Genomic DNA, 19628 nt, shown 5'->3' with positions numbered 1-19628 from the left:
TTTTCTTGTATTATTTCTTTGATACTTTCTTCCCAATTTAATTTCTTCTCTTTTTCTGAAATTTTTTTTAGATGATTGATGACCTGAGTGGATTCTTTCATTGTCTTATCTTTTTCTCTCCTGTGACCTATATGTGTTTTGCAGATATTTTCCTCCTGTCTCTAGCTTGTATTATCATTCTCTGAAGAGTGTATTACAGCAAAGTTTTTAATTTTGATGAATCTGATTTTTTTGTGTGAATTATGTTTTTGATATCATGTCTAAGAACTCTTTGCTTAAGTCATGAAGATTTTCTTTTAAAAGTTTACTGTTACACATTTTACATTTAGATCCATGATCCATACTGAGTTACTTTTTGTATAAGGTGTGAAGCTCAGTAAAGTGGTTTTGTTTTTTTTAAAGGTTTATTTATTTATTCATGAGAGACACAGAGAGGCAGAGACATAGGCAGAGGGAGAAGCAGGCTCCCTGCAGAGAGCCCGACGTGGAACTCAATCCCAGGACCCCAGGATCACGTACTGAGCCAAAGGCAGATGCTCAACCACCGAGCCACCCAGGTGCCCCAATAAAGTGGTTTTAAAGAGGAGGTTTAGGTTGAGTTTCTCAATCTCAGTCTCTCTGTCCCTCCCTCTCTCTTTCCCTCCCTTCCTCTGTCTCTGCTTTCTCTCAGTTTCTCCCTCTCTTCTTCCTATAGAAATTGTTTCATAGGTAATTTGTCATATTGTTCCAGTATTATACTTTTCCCATTAAATTGCTTTTGCACCTTTCACTTGCTATACAATTCTGGGTTACAGGTTGTAGTTTGTTTTTTTTTTCCTTTAGCACTTTTAAAATGCTGTACCACTTTTTAAAAAAATTGTGTTGAAAATCACATGAGATTTACCCTCCTAATAAACTTTAAGTGTATATATAGTATTACTTACTTTTACAGCAATGTTGTAGAGCAGATCTCTAGAGCTTTTTCATCTTGCATAATTGACATTTTATATCCTCTGAACAGGAGCTCTCCATTTACTCCTTCCCCCCGCCCCTGGCAACTATCATCCTATTTTGTGCTTTGATTAACTTGACTGCTTTAGAAACCTTATGTAAATAAAACCATACAATATTTGTCATTCTGTGACTGACTTACTTTACTTAGTATGATGTCCTCAAGTGTCATCCATGCTATAGCATATTACAGAATTTTGTTCTTTTATTTTTTAAAAAAGATTTATTTATTTATTCAGAGAGAGAGAGGCAGAGACACAGGCAGAGGAAGAAGCAGGCTCCATGCAGGGAAGCCTGATGTGGGACTCGATCCCAGGTCTCCAGGATCACACCCTGGGCTGCAGGTGGCAGTAAACCGCTGCGCCACTGGGGTGCCCGAATTTTGTTCTTTTTATGGCTTAATACTCCTTTGTGTGTATATGCCACCTTTTCCTTATTTATTTATGATAGGTATTTGGGGTTTTCCACCTCTTGGCTATTATGAACAGTGCTGCAATGAACATGGGAGTACAGATATCTCTTTGATATTCTGATTTAAATTCCTTTGGATAAATAACCCTGAAGTGGGACTGCTGGATCATATGGTAGTTTTGTTTTGGTTTTGAGGAATCAACATATTGTTCTACGGAGCAGCTTGCACCATTTTACATTCCCACCAACAGGAGAAAAGGATTTTGATTTCTCAACATTCTCACCAATAATTGTTATTTTTTAAATAATGGGTTAAATAATAAGGTTATTAAGATAACTTTAATAGGTGTGATCTAATTGTGATTTTTATTTATTTCTGTTTCTCTGATGATTAGTGATGTTGAGTGTCTTTTCTCTTTCTAATCTTTCTCTCACTCTCTAATTTGGGAGGGGGCAAGATGCTGCTCTTTGCTCTTCTACTTAGTAAAGGTGGGAATTATCCACAGGGCTCCATCACCAGTGTCTGGCATGGAGACAAAGATGTTTCTCGTGATGTTACCTTCACTTGGGAGGATATTTTAAAAAGAATTCCATTCTGCAGAGCCACCCTCTTCCTAGTCCTTTGGGTAAGATTTTCCTTGGGGCTTTTTTGGGATTTTTGTTTGTTTTGTTTTTTTTCTGTGCCCATTGTATATATAGGAGACAAACAAACCAAAACAGCATACTCACACAGGTAATTTTTCAATTTTCATGGTCCCTAGATAGTCTGTCTTCTTTTCTTCACCCTTCAGAGTCTTCTGGTAATTGCCTTATATATTTTGTCCATGGGTTTTCATGATAATCAGCAAGAGAAATAGGGTTGAATATGTTTACTCCATCTTGCTCAGAACTGAGTTTTTTTGAAGATTTAAGTGTTATTTCTTTAGAGTTTTCTTCTGCTCCTAGCATTCTCTTAGTTTCCTCTTAACCTGATTTCTTCTTTTTGCTATTTTTTCATACATCGGTCTAAAATTCATTCATATTTAATAGTGAGGCACTAAAAATCTGGTTTACAGACCCATTTTTCTATGGGTCCTGAATGACTAGCAGTTTTTACAATAGGGCAGTCTCTGGCTACCTATCTTCTTTATTGGCTACCACTATTAAAGTAAACTTTTAAACATGTTGGGGTGCCTGGGTGGCCCAGTTGGTAAAGTGGCCAACTTTTGATTCAGCTCAGGTCATGAGCTCAGGGTTCTGGGATCAAGCCCCACATTGGGCTCCATCCTCAGCAGGGAGTCTGCTTGAAGATTTCTCTCCTTCTCTCTCTGCCCCTCCCCCTACTTGGGCTTTCACGCTCACTCTTGCTCTCTCTCAAATAAATAAATCTTTTAAAAAAGTAACTTTCAAACATGTTAAGAAAAAATACAACTCATATAAATAAGAATGAACAAATATCAAAGATTTTATTTGACTCAGCGATATGACTAATTCAAAGGGAAATTGAGAAGCTAGCATATACATATGCTAAAATATATTTATCTTTATCTGGTTGTAGAAGAGAAAGCTAAAGTGACACTCCTTGGATGGCCTTGAAAGTGTACTTCTGTGCAGTGACCTGCCTAAGGAAGCCATGTGGAATGGAGCTGAGACGGACCAATAAATGATGATCAGCAAGAAAAGGGGGACCTCAGTCATACAACCCCAAGGAACCAAGTTCTGCCAACAAAAAAGAATGAGCTTGGAAGAGGATTTTTCCCCAAGGCCTCCTGATAAGAACTTATCTAGTGACAGTTTGATGCCAGCCTTGTGATACTCTTTGCAGAGAATCCCACCTTGCTTTGCCCGGCTTCTGACATAGAGAACTGTAAGTTAGCAAGCAGGTGTTGTTTTAAGCTGCTAAATTTATGGTAATTTATTATGCAGTAAAAAAATTAATACAATGACAAAAATGGGTGTGTATAGATTGGTAAACATGTAAGTCTAAACAAACATCCATATAAAAATAACAGTATCTATTTTGAGGGGGGGTCTCCAAAAAAAAAAATTCTGAGCAAAATCATAGAAGTTGAAAGGAGTTAACTTTAGTTAAAGTATTCTAAGGTATTTTTATTTGGGGGCAGGAATTTGTAGGTGTGGTATCCCTCCAAAAAGGAGATTGGATTTAGGATCAGATTTAGAATCTGATCTCCCTTTCTTCCTGGGCATATACCCATTCAATTAGTTCCTTGCATCCTATGCAACTTGCATATGTGGCCGTATGTCAAATTCTGACCAATCTAATATGAGTTGGAGGGGCACCTGAGTGGCTCAGTTGGTTAAGCATCTGCCTTTGGCTCAGTTTATGGTCCTGAGGTCCTGGGATAGAGCCCTACATCAGGCTCCTTGCTCAATGGGAAGCCTGCTTCTTCCTCTCCCTCTACCACTCCCCATGCTTGTGCTCTCTCTCTCTCTCTCTCAAGTAAATAATAGAATCTTAAAAAAAAGTAATATGAGTTGAAGTCATGTGTGTACCTTTCGCCTTATTTGCTTAAAAGAAAATCGCTTGTCCTAGACTTCTCTTTCCCTTTTATTTTTCTTTCCTTTTTTTGATATTTGGAACATGAACAATATAGAGACCTAGCTTTGACTCTAGAAATGTAGACTGTAGGGAATAGTGTAACAATAAAATGGAATCACGTTGATCCTTGAGTGACTAACAGCAGAGCCATACTGCTAACCTGACTATATCTTAGGACCATTACTTAAGGAAGAAATTTACATTAAACTCTGTATTTTTAGAGCTCTTTCTTTCTGCTTTCTTTTTAAAATATTTTATTTATTTGACAGAGAAAACACAAGCAGGGGGAGCAGCAGGCAGAGAGAGAGGGAGAACCAGGCTCACTACTGAGCAGGGAGCCCAATGTGGGGTTCAATCGCAGGACCCTGGAAGCATAACCTGAGCCAAAGGCAGATGTTTAACAGACTGGGCCCCCCAGGCGCCCTTAGAGCTCTCTCTTAGAGTAATTTAACCTTAAGCTAAGTAAATCGGTTCCTGAAACAAATGCAACAATCACAGAAACCTAAAATATGGGACACTTGGCTTAGCAAAATTTAGGGCTTAGCAGTGAGGCAGTGGATCTTGTGTTGTTTGGGGGTACAGAAGCAGTTGGCTTTTTCCAGCTTGTGAGGCTCAAATTTCTGGATTCTCTATCTCCTTCCTTCTCTGCTTCCAAATTGGCATATTTTTGCCTTAGCTCATCTTTTTCTTATAATACCTTGCTAAAAGCAACAAGAGCAGCCAACACATATTCCTTATTGCTTTTAGTAATGAATTATAAGAAATAGCATGAGATAAAACTACAACTGAAACATTTCCCTAAAGTTTCCTGCAAGAAAGAAAAGCAACCCTTTGACAAAGATCTGATAAAGTGTGTTGGCTTCTAACCTAAACCTATTGTTGAGATAGCTTCAAAAGATGATTAAAATGAGAAAGAGGAAGAGAAGGGCTAAGGAGCCAGAAAAAGGCTGGCTTAGAAACTTTGTCCAAAAAAAATAAAAACTTTGATATGGTTACTGGCATATAAACAAATAGGAAATCAAGAGAACCAAAGCCTAAGAACCAAAGTTGTTTTGAGAATTATTCCACCACCAAGTCTAAACGTAATATCTTGTGAAGGTCAGTGGCTGTGCAATCTTAGAAGCAGCACTGAGGATCCTACACCTACCCTGGGTATGAAGTGGACTATTAACAATAGTGCACTCCCCGTTTCCACTTTACTTTACCTGCATTCTCTCCAAAGCCAGGTATGGCCACAGATTAGGAGCGATGGAGAACCTCTAGAAGGCAGAGGCAGAGTTCATAGATGGTGAAGGAATTGTTCTTAGAGACCAGAACCAGCATGTAACCAAGGAAGCTTTGTGACCACTAGGCCAAGAGGGGCTTTATAATTCCTGCCCAGCATGATTTCCTCCCGTTTACTGGACCAGGGAACACTTTGTATTCCCCATTCTTCCTTTATCCAGAAGGTTTTCCATCATTGCATATTAGGGCTCAGGTTCACATAATGTCTGTCAACAGATGCTTCACAGGACTATGAGGAGCCCTGTATGAACTGAATGGAGAGAATTTTATAGCACCTAGGTAGCTTGGATTTTGGATTAGATGGGATCTTGGATAATATTCTATAAATAGAGTCAGTTTTCTCTGTGTGTGGGAAGAAATTACACCTAAGTATTTAGATGGCCAGACTCCTAGTTGTCCCCAAAAGATCTCTTCTCTCCTTCTTGGTAGGTGTGTGGTCTTACCAACAGGAGTCTTTGTGCCCCATTCTGACCTGCAGCTGTATGACTAACAGCTCGCTATTGGAAAGAAGTGCTGTGTGCAACTCCTGGCCTCATTGCTTTAAAAGAAAATAGCCTGTACTGGATTTTCTCTCTTTCTTCTTCCCATGGAATGTAGATGTGGTGGCAATCCAGCTGTGACCTGCAGAGGAGGACAACATCCTAGCAGGTGGCAGTGCAGGGACTTGAAGGCAGGCTAGGGCTCTGAGATACCTCATAGAGCAGAGTCACCATATTGGCCTGGACTGTTCACTTCAGGACTGTTACATGAAAGAGACGTTAACTTTTTGTTAAGTCATTGTATTTTTGAGTAGATTAGCCTTTTCCCTAGTTAATTCAGAGAGCTAAGACAGTGTCTTAGCACTGTGAAGCAGGCATGATAAAATTTCAGAGGTTACCACTAAGAGAATAGTAATAGAGTGCATAACTTCTAGTATAAAAATCTCAATTTTCACCCCCCCGCAAATAAAGACCAGGAAAAAGGAGAAGCAAAAAAGAAAAGCAGGACAAATAGCATAAAGTATGATTATAGAAACAAGCCTAGAAATATAAGTAGCCTCAATAAATGTAATAAACCGAACTCACTGATTAAAACTTGTGAGAATATAGACAGATTAAAAGTAAAGAATAGAAAAAAATATATACTAGGCAAATAATCAAAATAGCACTGAGGTAATTATACATCCTTTAGACAAACTGGCACACAAAACAGCATTAGGGATAGAAAGAGCCACTATATACAAATTTCAATTCTGCAGGAAGATATCACAATTCTGAACTTGTATTCCTCTAATATAGTCATGATATAAGTGGGGATTATTTTAAGAGAGGGTCAGCACTCTCAAGAAAAGCATATCCTTGATTCTGAATATAGAATGTTTCAAGGAATCCTCAAAAAATTTACTATAACTCTTAAACAAATTGAGCAAGATGGCTCAAATAAGTTTAATAAAAGAAGTATAAGACCTGTATACTAAAAACAACATTGCTAAGAGAAGAAATTAAAGATATCTATCAGTAGAGAGATTTTTAATCTTTATAGATTGGAAGACTCAATTATCAGGATGGCCTTCTGTCTAAATTGATCTATATATTCCATGCAATCTCTATCAAAATGCTAGTAGCAAATGTTTTTTTTGTAGAAGTGGACAAGCTGATCCTAAAATTTATATAGAAATGCAAAGGACAGGGACACCTGGGTGGCTCAGCCATTGAGCGTCTGCCTTCGGCTCAGGGCGTGACCCCAAGGTCCCAGGGTCCCTCTCTCTGTGTGTCTCTCATGAATAGAGTCTTTAAAAAAAAAAAGAAATGCAAAGGACGTAGAATAGCCAAAGGAATTTTGAAAAAGAAAACAATTTTACTTTTTTAAAAAAAGGATTTGATTTATTCATTCATAAAAAACACAGAGAGAAAGTCAGAGACACAGGCAGAGGGAGAAGCAGGCTCCATGCAAGGAGCCCAACGCGGAACTCCATCCTGGGACCCCGGCGTCACAGCCTGAGCCAAAGACAGACACTCAACTGCTGAGCCACCCAGGTGTCCCGACAATTTACTTTTATAATCCTGATGCCTTTAACTTATTCTTTGTTCCTTATTACACTAGCTTTCAGAATTTCCAGTGTAATGTTGATAAAAATGGTTTTGAAAGCAGACATTTTTGTCTTGTTTATTATTTTAGGGTTAAAGTATGTGTTTTTCATCATTATATACAATGTTAGCGATGATTTTTATAAATACCATTTTAAGATCTAGGATGTTTTATTTCTGATTTTTTGAGAATCTTTTTAAAAAAATCATGAACGGACATTGTTTTTTGTCAAATGTTTTGGATGTGTCTGTTCTTTAACTTCTGCAGCTTCAGAATTGATATGCCCTCTTTTATTTCTAATTCTGATAATTTGTGTCTTCTCTTTATTTTTTTTTTGTCATTATACTTATAAAGCACTACTTTAGTTTCTTCCAATAATTTTGGCATATTGTGGGGTTTTTTTCATCCTGTTCATAATATTTTCTAATTTACCTAGTAGTTTCTACTTTGACTTCTGGGTTATTTTGAAATGTGTTTAACTTTCAAATATTTCAGGATTTCAGAATTTTTTTCTTTGTTAATTTTAAATTGAATTCCTTCATGGTTAGAGAACATAACTTTGTGTGAAAAGATATATTTTTATGGCCTTTTACATTAGCACACAAATTTACCATTTGTAGTGCTTTTCATTCCGTGGACTTAGTCACTTTCTTTGAGCCTGGAAGACTGACTTTAGTATTGTTTTGTAAGGCAAGTATACTAGCAATGATTTCTCTCAGTAGTTATCTTGGAATGATCTGATTTGATCTGATTTGATTTGGTTTGTTTTTTTCCCTGCATCAGACTAGTTAATTTAATTTTTTGACACAGTAGGGAGTAGGGAATACACCTGTAGGTTATGTAGGGCAGACAAGTACAGATTTGTGTACACAGTACACTGTGTACTATCTATTTGGGGACTGTAGCCTCTCACAGTCCTCTTTCAATGACTGAAACAGTCTTGGTTTATTACTATTTTAGGGTCAGGCATAGATTTTGACAAATGTCTAACTTCGTTCTTGGACATCTGAGGTAATGTGGACTCCTATGAAAGCCTATGAAACCAGACCACTTGTAAGGGTTTGAGGTTGCCTGCAATAGGAATTGTCCTTAAATTGTCAATAAAAGGACATTTATGTTTATATATTTATTTGCTCACAGAAGCAAAGCAAGAGGTAAATAGCTAGACTTCTAGAAGTGCAGGAATTCACCTTTAGAAATACTAGAAAGTCAGATATCTTGGGCCATCTCTTCTAACATCCTCAGGATATCAATGGTCATACCATTGGATAGCTCAGTTACAACCACCTTTGGTCTTTGTACCTCAAACCTAATGATTATACTTCCCGGGAAAGATCGGCTAACTTGGGTCACATGACTACCTTTGTAGTAAGAATCTTGTGATTGGCAGTTCTACTAACCCTACAAAGTAAATAATTTTCATAAATAAAAATTTTACTAATACCAAAAGGGGAAGGAGGGGGACAATGGACAACCAAGCCAGCCATCCTCTAAACTTACCATGTCAGGCCCTCCCTCGTACAGCGAATGACCTGACCAAAAGTTTGTTATTATTTTTGCGTGCCCAGAATTTATTTCCTTTTATGGTAATAGTGCCCTATTATTCTTTAGATACCCCTCTCTATATCCATTTTGTGAGTCTGGAGGTCCAGGCATGTATCTGTGACCCCAGCCAGGACAATTCAAACTGAGGACTTTCAATTCTATTTTTCTTGGAACTATTATGACAAAGGTACTCTTTTTCTAAGGTAAATGAGATTTACCATCATTTATGAGGGATAGTTCTGTCAGATATAGAATTATTGGCTCTCTATTTTTTCTTTCAGCACCTGGAATATGTTATCCTACTGCCTTCTCAATTCCATTTTCTTTTAATGAAAACTCAATGATTAATTGACTACTTTATATGTGATGAGTTGTTTTTTTCTTGTTGATTTCAAGATTTCTCTTAATTTTTCAACATTTTAACCATAATACATCTACTTATGGAATTTTTTGTATTTATCATACTTGGAGTTTGTTGGGCTTTTTGGATCTATAGATTTTTTTCCCTTAAAATTCAGGAATTTTTTAGCCATTATTTCTTCTAATATTTTCCTGCCCTTGTGCTCTCTTACTTTTGGGGGGAAGGGCTCTTATTACATGTGTGTGTTGGTACAGCTGGTGTTGTTCCACACATCTCTGAGGCTCTATTATTTTTTCTTCAGTCCTTATTCTTTTTGTTCTCCAGGTTATATCATTTATGATGGGTCTATCATCACCTCAGTGATTCTTTCTTCTGTCATCTCAAATATGCTGGTGAACCCCTATACTGAACTTTACTTATTATAATCTTGAAATCCAGATTTTCTATTTATTTCTTTCATTTTTAAATAATTTCTACATCCCTATTGAAAATCTCAATCTATTGATTCTTTGCTGTCATACTTTAACACTTTATACATGGCTCCCTTTATTCTTTGAACATATTTGTAGTAGCTGCTTTAAAATCTTTGCTAAATAACATCTAGGCGCATTAGAAGACACTCAGACACAGTTTCTGTTGACTGCCTTTTTTCTAAGTATGGATCTCACTTTCCTGTTTCTTCACATATCCCATAATTTTTTGTTGGGAACTGGACATTTTAAATAATATACTGTAACATTTCGAATGCGTAATCTTCCCCTTTTCCACCTCTCAATTCCACAAAGTTGTTGTGCTGGATTTCTGTTTGTTCATTTGTCTAGTTACATGCCTGGGCTTATTCTGTGAAATCTCCCTTGTGGAGTGTTACCATTGATGTCTCTGTTTATTTTTTTAATGTTTTGTTTTTATTTTCAAATTTGGCTTTCTAGGAGCTACCCTTCATCTGCATAGTTCAGTAGTCTGCCATTGATTGACAAAGACTGTGTTCAAATACCTTGGGCCAATAAAGCTCTGTGATCTACAGATAGATCTCTATATAGGCAGAGGAACACATTCAGGATATTTCCATATCTGGCTCAGGTTTTACCATCAGTGAGGCCCTTTTGAGCCTCCCATCTACCATATGAGTAAATTCTTGTCAGTAATATGCTTGCCCCAACCAGGACTGCGACTTTGGGGAAGTAGAGTCAAGCTATTGGCCCTCCCCCATTGGCCAAACTTTGAGAAGTCAGTTCCATCAGCTGTGTCACTTGGCATGGGTATTATTCACCATTCCCAATCAAGTGAGCCCCTTTGAAAGTAGCAAAGAAGCTCCCAATTCTCACAGCTTGCCCACATGCCAGGGCCTCCACATAAACCAAGTCAGATGTGGTAGGCGCAGCTTCAGACCAGAACACCACATGTTCCTACTGTTGTTACCAGACTTTCAGCACTAAGGCAAGCATTAAAGTGCTTCTTAGACTGTTTATGTCTTCATTTGATTTTCAGAGTTCTGGAATGGTTATTTTTGAGCACATCACTATGCTATAGCCAGAAACTCTGCCCTCTTCTTTTCTCAAGATCTTCCTTTTCTTCATCTCTATTTTTCTTATCCTGTTGAATTTTTATTTCATTCTCATTAGTTTCTCAAAGTACACAATTATTTTTTATTTAAAGGAGTTCATTTATTTATTCATGAGAGACACAGGGAGAGAGGCAGAGACACAGGCAGAGGAAGGAAAAGCAGGCTCCATGCAAGGAACCCACCATGGGACTCAGTCTGGGGAATCTGGGATCACTCCCTGAGTCAAAGGCAGATGCTCAACCGCTGAGCCACCCAGGCGTCCCCTCCTAAAAGGTATTAAATGTTTCCTGTTAGTTTTATTCGTAGATAAATTATAATTTGTATTGTAATTAAAAGCAGAAAACGATTTTTCTCATTACATTTTTTGATAGGAATGGTATTGATTTCTACAGGTTGCTTTTGCATCGGGATCCTTACTGACCTCTTTTAGTTTATCATTCTTAAAAGTTCATTTTTGGGTATCCTTTTTTCATCCACATTTCTAATTTAAACTCCATGAATATCCTTCATATCAGTACTTTTAGAGCTAATTTTTACTATTTGCATGTTATTTACTTAGATCATTCTACCATAATTTATGTAAACAGTTTCTTTTTTTTGACATTTAGATGATTTCCAGGTGTTTTCTGTTATAAACTGCATGTTTTGGGATTTGTATATTTTCATAATTTAAATCTTAAAAATAGAAATACTGGGGCAAGTTATATAGCTGCTTATTGTCCTCCAGATTATTATTAGGAATTCTAATACATTTTAATTGACATTTTTTCATTATCCCATATATTCTGTTACCAAATATTAACTCTGACTTTGCAATTTCAAGAACCTGATCATTTCTCACAGTTGTCACTGATTTAACTTGGTCCAAGATGTCATCAATTGAGGGTAGGAGGGGAGCATGGATTATTGCAATGACATAACCAACCTCTTGAAAAATCCATTCTTGAAAAATCTATTCTCAGTGTGAATATTTGGAAATGTAAGTCAGAAAATATCAGTATTCTACTCAAAATCCTCTACTGTCTTTTTTTCCTCTCCTGGTTTTAATCTGTACAGAATAAAAGCCAATTTTTTTGCAATGCACTCATAATGTCTTTTATGGTGAACTCCTTTTTATCTCTTACCTTATCACTTAATACTATTCTCCAGCAGATCTATTTCAGAAGTACACCTACTTTCCTCTTAAGTATCAATATCCTTCTTATTTTGGAAATATTTTTCTTTTAAATCATATTATTTGTTTATTTTATGCTTATTTATCTTTTTATTTTGAGAGCAACAAACACCTGTTTTTCACACCTCTGCCCTAGATACCACCTAATTTCCATTTATATCACATGATTCCATCATATGATTATAATCACTTTACCATGGTCTGCAGGGCATTTGTGCCCAACAGGCCCTGTTGCAAAGGAAGGAATCAGCAAAGAAACAGCAGCAGATATACAAGGAGCAGGTTAAGGAGGAAGAGGTGGGAGATGAAGAGAAAGACAAACAAAGGTTGCCCAGTAGCATGTTCCCTACAAGTCTCATGGTTTTCCCTTTTCTCTCTCCCTAAGTTAGGAGACAAGATCATGGAGTTTAGAGTCTGCCTTTTTTTATTCTCAAAAGGCAATGCTGTGTTCTTATGGAAGTGCATAGCAAGCTTCCTTGAGGTGTCCTTGTTTAGTTTAGAACTCTATTTAAATATTTTCAATGTTTGTAGCATTTGGCATACTTTCCTTAGCTTTAAACTCTAACCCACCTTTTCCTTAGTTTTACACTTTCCCTTGGTCTTTTTAGTTGAGATCGGGAAGAAGGGAGGCAGATACCGTTTCTGTTCTTCATTTTTGTTCTTTAACCTTCTTTCTTTGTAATATTTAGTATACTATACTGGTATTCCATCAGATAAATTTCTGTTATCATCCAGCGGAGGTGCAGATGAGCACTAAAAGTACCTAATGATGGCCACTTAAATATTCTAATGTGTCTCGTGAGAAAAACATAGCCTTAAATATATAATATTTTATGTTCTTATCACTTAATCACAAGATGAATGAGTGATTACTCTGTGAAAAGATTGTGTCAGAGGACTGGATAATATTCAAGAATTGCAGTTATAAAGTTGGTATTCCTTGACATCATTTCTGGAGCATAACTGACTTTCTCTAAGAAAGATCTCCCTCATGGGGGACGCCCAGGAGGGTCAGGGGTTTAGCGCCACCTTCGGCCTGGGGTGTGATCCTGGAGACCTGGGATCGAGTCCCACGTCGTGTTCCCTGCATGGAGCCTGCTTCTCCCTCTGCCTGTGTCTCTGCCTCTCTCTCTCTCTCTCTCTCTCTCTGTGCGTGTGTGTGTGTGTGTCTCTCATAAATAAATAAATAAAATCTTATAAAAAAAGAAAGAAAGAAAGATCTCCCTCAGACTCAGTCAGATACCTAACTCAGATCCATAGCTTCCTGCTCAAAGCGGATAATGATTCAGTGAGCAGCTCTATATAAAATCTAACTGGAATCAAAATTCTAGGGAACAGCTTTTAAATTATGAAGAGATCCTATATGAGGATTTAGATAAATAGATCTTCTGAGTAAGATCTGACTACAAAAAAATTCCAGTAGTTTAGGACGTCAGAAAACCACAGCAGCATACATTTTATCATAGGAAAGAAATGCATTTTATCAATAATCTTCAAATTGGGGTAAGCTACCTCTTAAGGATGTGAAAACTTTCTAGAAGATATAAGAATGTGAATCGCTTCAAAGGAATCAGGATTCTTCATTTCCAACTCTTTCTAAAAATTCATTTGAGTGAGAACTCACCTCAGTTCTTAACAGCTCTTTCCTCACTTTATGAAATAAAGCCTACACACTGAGCTTTGAACAAAGGAGAGGACTTCAAATTCATGGCAAGACTTTGATGGCAAGAATGTATTCCCTAAGAAACGTGCCTGGGACTCTCCTAAGAGAGACCTCAAGCCCAGCAGTTTCTGAAATAACAACATTCCCTGAGTGTCTTATCTGTCATTGACGGATCTCCCAAAAATCTACAGGTAATTTGAAATTAAAGCTGAACGATACTTGCTCACATGGCAGCCAAATCAGCGGGAAAGAGAGAGGCCCTAGTTAATGATTAATCGAGTCACCACACCCCACAGGGAATTCTCTGTCTTCTCTATTTTTGTTATGGTTGAAAAGTAGGTTAGGAATGTAGTATTTTGGCCCATGCTGGGCTGTTCTGTTCCGGGATGTTCTGAAGTATATTTAGTAGAATGGGTTGGTAGGGGAATGATGATTTTCATTTAGGGACTGTGCCTCTTTCATGCTGCCAGCGTCTATCTGTGAGTATGTGCACATAGGGGAGCACTTTAAAAGCAAAGCAAAGAAAGCATTAATAAGAAATACTGAATGTTAAAACCAGCCCTCTATACGTTGAAGCATAAAAAAATTATTTTTAGCTAGACTTATCCCTAGGACATGTCATTAGCTGGAAAGAAAAGCTTCTTTGAAAAGCCAAAGAAGTAAAGTTTACTAAGTGCTAACTTTTTAAAACGAAACTGAAATTTTTTTTGGTGCTACCAATTTTTTCAAGACATATTAAGTAAAACTCACTGGCAATACAAAAAATTTTTTTACTAGCTTAACAATTATCAGTTTAAAATATATAGTTTTATTATTTGATCAATTGTATACTAATAATGATTCCAATATTAACCTAATCCAATAGAAAAGGTGGGAAAAGGCTGGATCATGCAGGGCCTTGTAGAGCCTTTCAAAAGCACTTTATTTTCTACATTTAATCACCTTAGTAGATTCTTGTATTATTTCCAGTTGAATTTTATATTTTTATATATTTTATTATAGTTTCTTGGAATTTCTAGATAGTATTATCACTTTCTGATATCTCAAACTGATTGAAAATATTTTCAATTATTTTTAAGCCTTATATTCATCAGAAATAAAAACGAAAATTTAAAATCTTAGTTAATATACTGGTTTTTATTGTAGATTTTTAAAAAAGATTTTATTTATTTATTCATGAAAGACATGGAGAGACACAGGCAGTGGGAGAAGCAGGCTCCCTGCGGGGAGCCTGATGCAGGACTCCATCCCAGGAGCCTGGGATCACGACCTGAGCCAAAGGCAGATGCTCAACCACTGAGCCACCTGGGCATCCCTGTTGAAGATTCTTTTAACAAGTATTTATTGAGTACCTCCTTTGGGCCACTTTATTAGTTTCTTGAGATATGTCAGCGAATCAGAGAAATTACACACACATCTCCCTACACCTGATCTCTTGGAATTTATATTCTGGGGGTATAAGTAACCAAATTATACAGTATGTTAGAAAGTCATAAGTGTTTTGGGGAAATGAGCAAGTCAAGCAGTAAAGTTAGAGGTTAGGAAGTAGGGGTTTGTAATAGAAGTGGTGGGGGGAAATTTGTAACTTTAGAAAGGAAGATGGGGCTAAACTGTTGAAAAGATGATATTTGAGCAAAATTCAAAGAAGGTAGAAGTTTGCCATGTAGATACTTGGGGTTCCAGGCGGAGAGAATTGCAGGGCAAAGATTCTAAGTTGCTTGTATTTTGAGGAATAGTTAGGAGACGACTGCAGGTAGAGCAATTTGAGGAAACGCAGTAAGAATAGAGAAATACTGGGGTGGGAAAAAACTGGATCATGCAGGCCTTGTAGAGCCTTTTAAAAGCACTTTGTTTTTTACCCTGAGTGAAATGAAGAGCCATTGGAGGATAACGAGTAGAGGTATAGCTTTCTCCTTCTTGACTTCTGTGTAAATAGACTATAGGAGGTAAGAAGTAATACAGGCTTAGTTGTTAGGACTGCTTGGGATGTGGTAGTGGCTCCAACTGGAGTGAAATAAGAAATTCTGAGAAATGGTTGGATTTAGGATGTATTTTTTAAGAATATGTGGGCAAGAGAGGAGTCAGGGATATCTTCAAGGTTTTAGTTCTGAGCAACAAGAAAATGGAGTTGCCATCAACTGAGATGGGAAAGACTGCAGTGGAACAGTATTGGAGGGGAAGATCAGGAATTTAATTTATGATGACATTGAGGTGTTTATAAATATCCAAAGAGAGATATCAAGTAGACAGTTAGATAATCAGGTCTGGAATTGGAAGAGAAGTGTAGGCTGGAGATTTTAATTTGGAAGCTCTTGTCAAGGAGATATTTAAAGCCTTGAGACTGAGAGTATGTACAAAATGAGTAGGCAGGGAAGACAAACAGATCAAGAACCGAGTCCTGGGATATACCAACAGTAAGAGCTCGGGAAGAAGAGAACGATTCAGCAAAGGGGCCTGAGAAGTAGTGACCAGTAGGTCTTGGGAGAACCAAGAGAAGAAATCAAGGGAATAAACTGTTTCAAGGAGCAGAAAGTAACAAGTTTTTATTGCAGAAAAGGAGTCAAGAATTGAGATCGCAGCTGGTGGGGGAAAATCAGACCAAAGATACACTTGTTTAAACATGGGAGAAATAACATCATGTATATATGTTGGTAGGAGTGAGCAAGTCACAACAAATTGATGAGTTAGGAAAAAACAAGGAAGTATTTCTGGATCTATATTCTTGAGTAAGATAGAGTAGGATGTGGTATACAAGTGGTGAATTTTGCTTTATATCAGAGTATGAGTATGATTCATCTATGGTAATAGGCAGGAAAAGGGAATGTGTGGGTACAGATAATAGTTCTGGAATTTCTTTCCTAATTGCTTAAATTTTCTTAAAGAAGTAGGAAGTAAGGTCATCTACTTTGAATAACAGTGAAGAGAGGTACTATGATTTAGAAGAGATGGTATGTGAAAATCATCTAGGAAAGCCAAAAGAGAGTGGGTAAAGGATGTATTACATGATTGCTGAGCAGTATTAAAAGTGAGATTAGTCATGAATTTGAATTTTTTCAAAATTTAGAGCCTTATGGTCATAAGAAATAAAAATAAAATCTTAAATTTCAATTTAGGGGCATCTGGGTGGCTCAGACAGTTGTGTCTGCCTTCAGCTCAGGTCATGATCCCAGGGTCCTGGCATCAGGCTCCTGTTCATTGGGGAGCCCGCTTCTCCCTCTCCCCCTGCTTGTGCTGTCTCTCTCCATAAAATAAATAAATAAAATCTTTCAAATTCAGTTTGTTGGAGATTTCACTCAACAAATATTTGAGGATGTTTTTGTTGGAGATTCACTCAACAAATATTTGAGGATTCATCACGAATTTGAAGTCAGTGTGGTTGTCTAGAAAATATGGTGAGTGGTGTATCAGTCACTTATTCCAACAGTAGAGCTGCATAACAAAAAAAAATCACAAAATCTCAGTGGCATATGAAAATACACACTTAAATTAGCTTATGGCTCTATAATTTGGCTTAACTGATTTGGGCTTAGTGGGTCAAATTCTATGTCTACAATTAGCACTGAGTCTGCTGGTTTTCATGTCTGGGACCTCAGCTTGGCCAGCTTTGCTGAGCTTCCTGTTCTGTGTTTCCTTTGCCAGCAGGGTAGCCTGGGCATGTTCCCACAGTGAAGGCAAAGAAACCAAGAGAGCAGAAATGCACAAGCATCACATTTTCTGACATATCATGGGCCAATGTAAGTCGTATGGCCAAGTCCAGAGTCAGAGAGGAAGTTATAGGAAAAGGGTTTAGACACAGGGAGAGCATTATTTGGAACCATTAGCCTAATCTACCACAGGTGATCAATAAAAGACTTCTACAAATAGATTTACATTCAGATAAATATACGAATAAATAAATATCTCAGAAGGAAGTATAATGAAACTTTGAGACCAAAGGTAGAAACGGAATATTTAGAGAAGAGTTTGTATTTTTTAAATGGGGGATGATGTATATGAGACCATCATGCTATTAAGATTCCTTTGGATATGTTTAAAAGAGTAAGTTATAGTTTTATTTCTAAATGTCAATATTTACAATATGTGTACATTTTTAATAATTATTTCAACTTCTGGTGAGCAGTTTTAGACATCAACTAAAAATATGTGAAGGGATATGCAGATGTAGATTTTCAAAATTCTTTTGGGGAATGAGAACGGAAGTTGGAAGATTATTGCTTTAAATCATACTTCTGCTTGCGGGCGTAAATAAATATGGACACAACAAAGGAAGTGTGGTCTTTGCTCGAGCAAATTCAGTTTTCAAATCTGATAGTATTTTCAGATTACTTTGAGGACAACCCATAAGCATGTAAGATAACGTCACAGTCCCTTCTTCAAATTTCATGGGCCAATTGTTAGCATCTCCAAACAGCTCTCATCAAGTCTTATTTCCTACATATTCTCATCATGCAAACAATGAAAACTCTTGGCCCACTATGGTCACATAAATGTCATCTCACTGCTTTTAAAATTACATTTCCCCACTACAGGTGCATTTGCCAGTTATAGGGCTGCATTCATTTAAGAGTGCGGCTGAAGTTGGAACATCCAATCCAGATCTTGGGTGGGGCAGGAATGATCATCAGCCTCACCTTCCATGGCCCCTTTTCCCATGGATCATTCATTAGCATAACCGGGATTTTGTGAGACGTGACAGATTGAGTGCTAAAAGAGAAGATGCTAGTCCTTTTAATATCTCGAGAATCACATTTATTGTGACTAGGATGTTTAACATGACTTTACAAAGCAAATCACAAGGATAGTGCAGATTCAAGGGAAGAGAAAATAGATTCTACTTCTTGATGTGAGTGGACGTGTGTGCGGAGACAGGGAATTTGGACATATTTGGACATTTGGATATGTTCTTCAATTAATTTTCTATTCAGATCCATTTTCCATTTAAATTCTGGATGGTATTGTTCTAGCAATTTTTAGGAGCTGTTGCTGTATCACAGAAGTCAGTCTATTATCTGGCAGTTGCAATGGAAGTATTTTATATTAAGTTTTTAATTTTAATTCTGGTATTGTTAGCATAGTGTTATGTTTCCCATGTACGATATAGTGATTCAGCAATTTTATACATTACACAGTGTTCATCACGATACATGGCACTCTTTAATCCCTATCACCTACTTCACTGACCACCCTCGCATCCCCCCAAGTCCCCAGCCCCCCAACCCCTCAACCATTAATTTGTTCTCTATAGTTAAGTCTGTCTCTCTCTCTCTTTTTTCCTTTGCTTGTTTGTTTTGTTTCTTAAATTCCACATATGAGTGAAATTATGGTCTTTCTCTGACTTATTTTACTTAACATTATACACTTTAGCTCCATCTGTATTGTTGCGAATGGCAGGATCATTCTTTTTTATGGCTGAATAATATTCCATTGTATATACCACCTCTTCTCTATCCATTCATCTGTCAGTGGACACCTGGGCTGCTTCCATAGTTTGGCTATTGTAAATAATGCTGCAATAAACCTAGGGGTTCAGGTTTCCCTTTGACTTATATTTGTTTTTGTATTTTAGGGGTAAATATCCAGTAGTGTGATTACTGGATCATAGGGTACTTCTATTTTTAACTTTTTGAGGAACCTTCACAATGAAAATATTTTTCACCTAAATGTGTAGTCTGTTGAATTTTTTATAATCTCTTCTACATGTTGTTATCTTAACTTGGTCAAACATGTTAACATTTTATGTTTTTATTTTTAAACTTTTCTACTAATACTAATAAGTATTTGATCAACCTGGAATTTAAGTTTGTATGTGATGTGAGATCAAAATCCAGGTTTATTTTTTACAGATGATTGGCCAATTGAGCCAATACTGTTTATTAGATATAGCATCCTTCCCCCCACTGATTGAGATACCACATTTGTTATTGATACTCAGATCTATTCTGTTTAACTTAAGCGGGTTTTTAAACCATTTTTAGGTGCACAATTCATAGCATCACCACCATTCATTTCCAGAATCTTTTCATCATCACC

General features: G+C 37.0%; 1 long non-coding RNA gene across 42 annotated transcripts in view; it reads left to right on the top strand.

Annotated features, from left to right (window-relative positions):
- Positions 1-19628, top strand: part of LOC144305715 (uncharacterized) — a 161037-nt gene that overhangs the window by 66751 nt on the left and 74658 nt on the right. For 35 of the 42 annotated variants that reach the window (XR_013372738.1, XR_013372741.1, XR_013372737.1 and 32 more), the window contains one exon: positions 2939-3247. This is a non-coding gene — a long non-coding RNA (uncharacterized LOC144305715). Of the gene's footprint in view, positions 1-402; positions 558-1903; positions 2028-2938; positions 3248-7109; positions 7431-19628 lie in introns of those variants that run through there. The other 7 variants (XR_013372772.1, XR_013372760.1, XR_013372758.1 and 4 more) reach the window with 3 other exon arrangements.

This window comes from Canis aureus, chromosome 36 (genome assembly GCF_053574225.1).
Source record: "Canis aureus isolate CA01 chromosome 36, VMU_Caureus_v.1.0, whole genome shotgun sequence".
Taxonomy (NCBI): Eukaryota; Metazoa; Chordata; class Mammalia; order Carnivora; family Canidae; genus Canis; species Canis aureus.
Note: the sequence above shows the minus strand (reverse complement) of the source record. Positions and strands in the feature narration are given on the sequence as shown.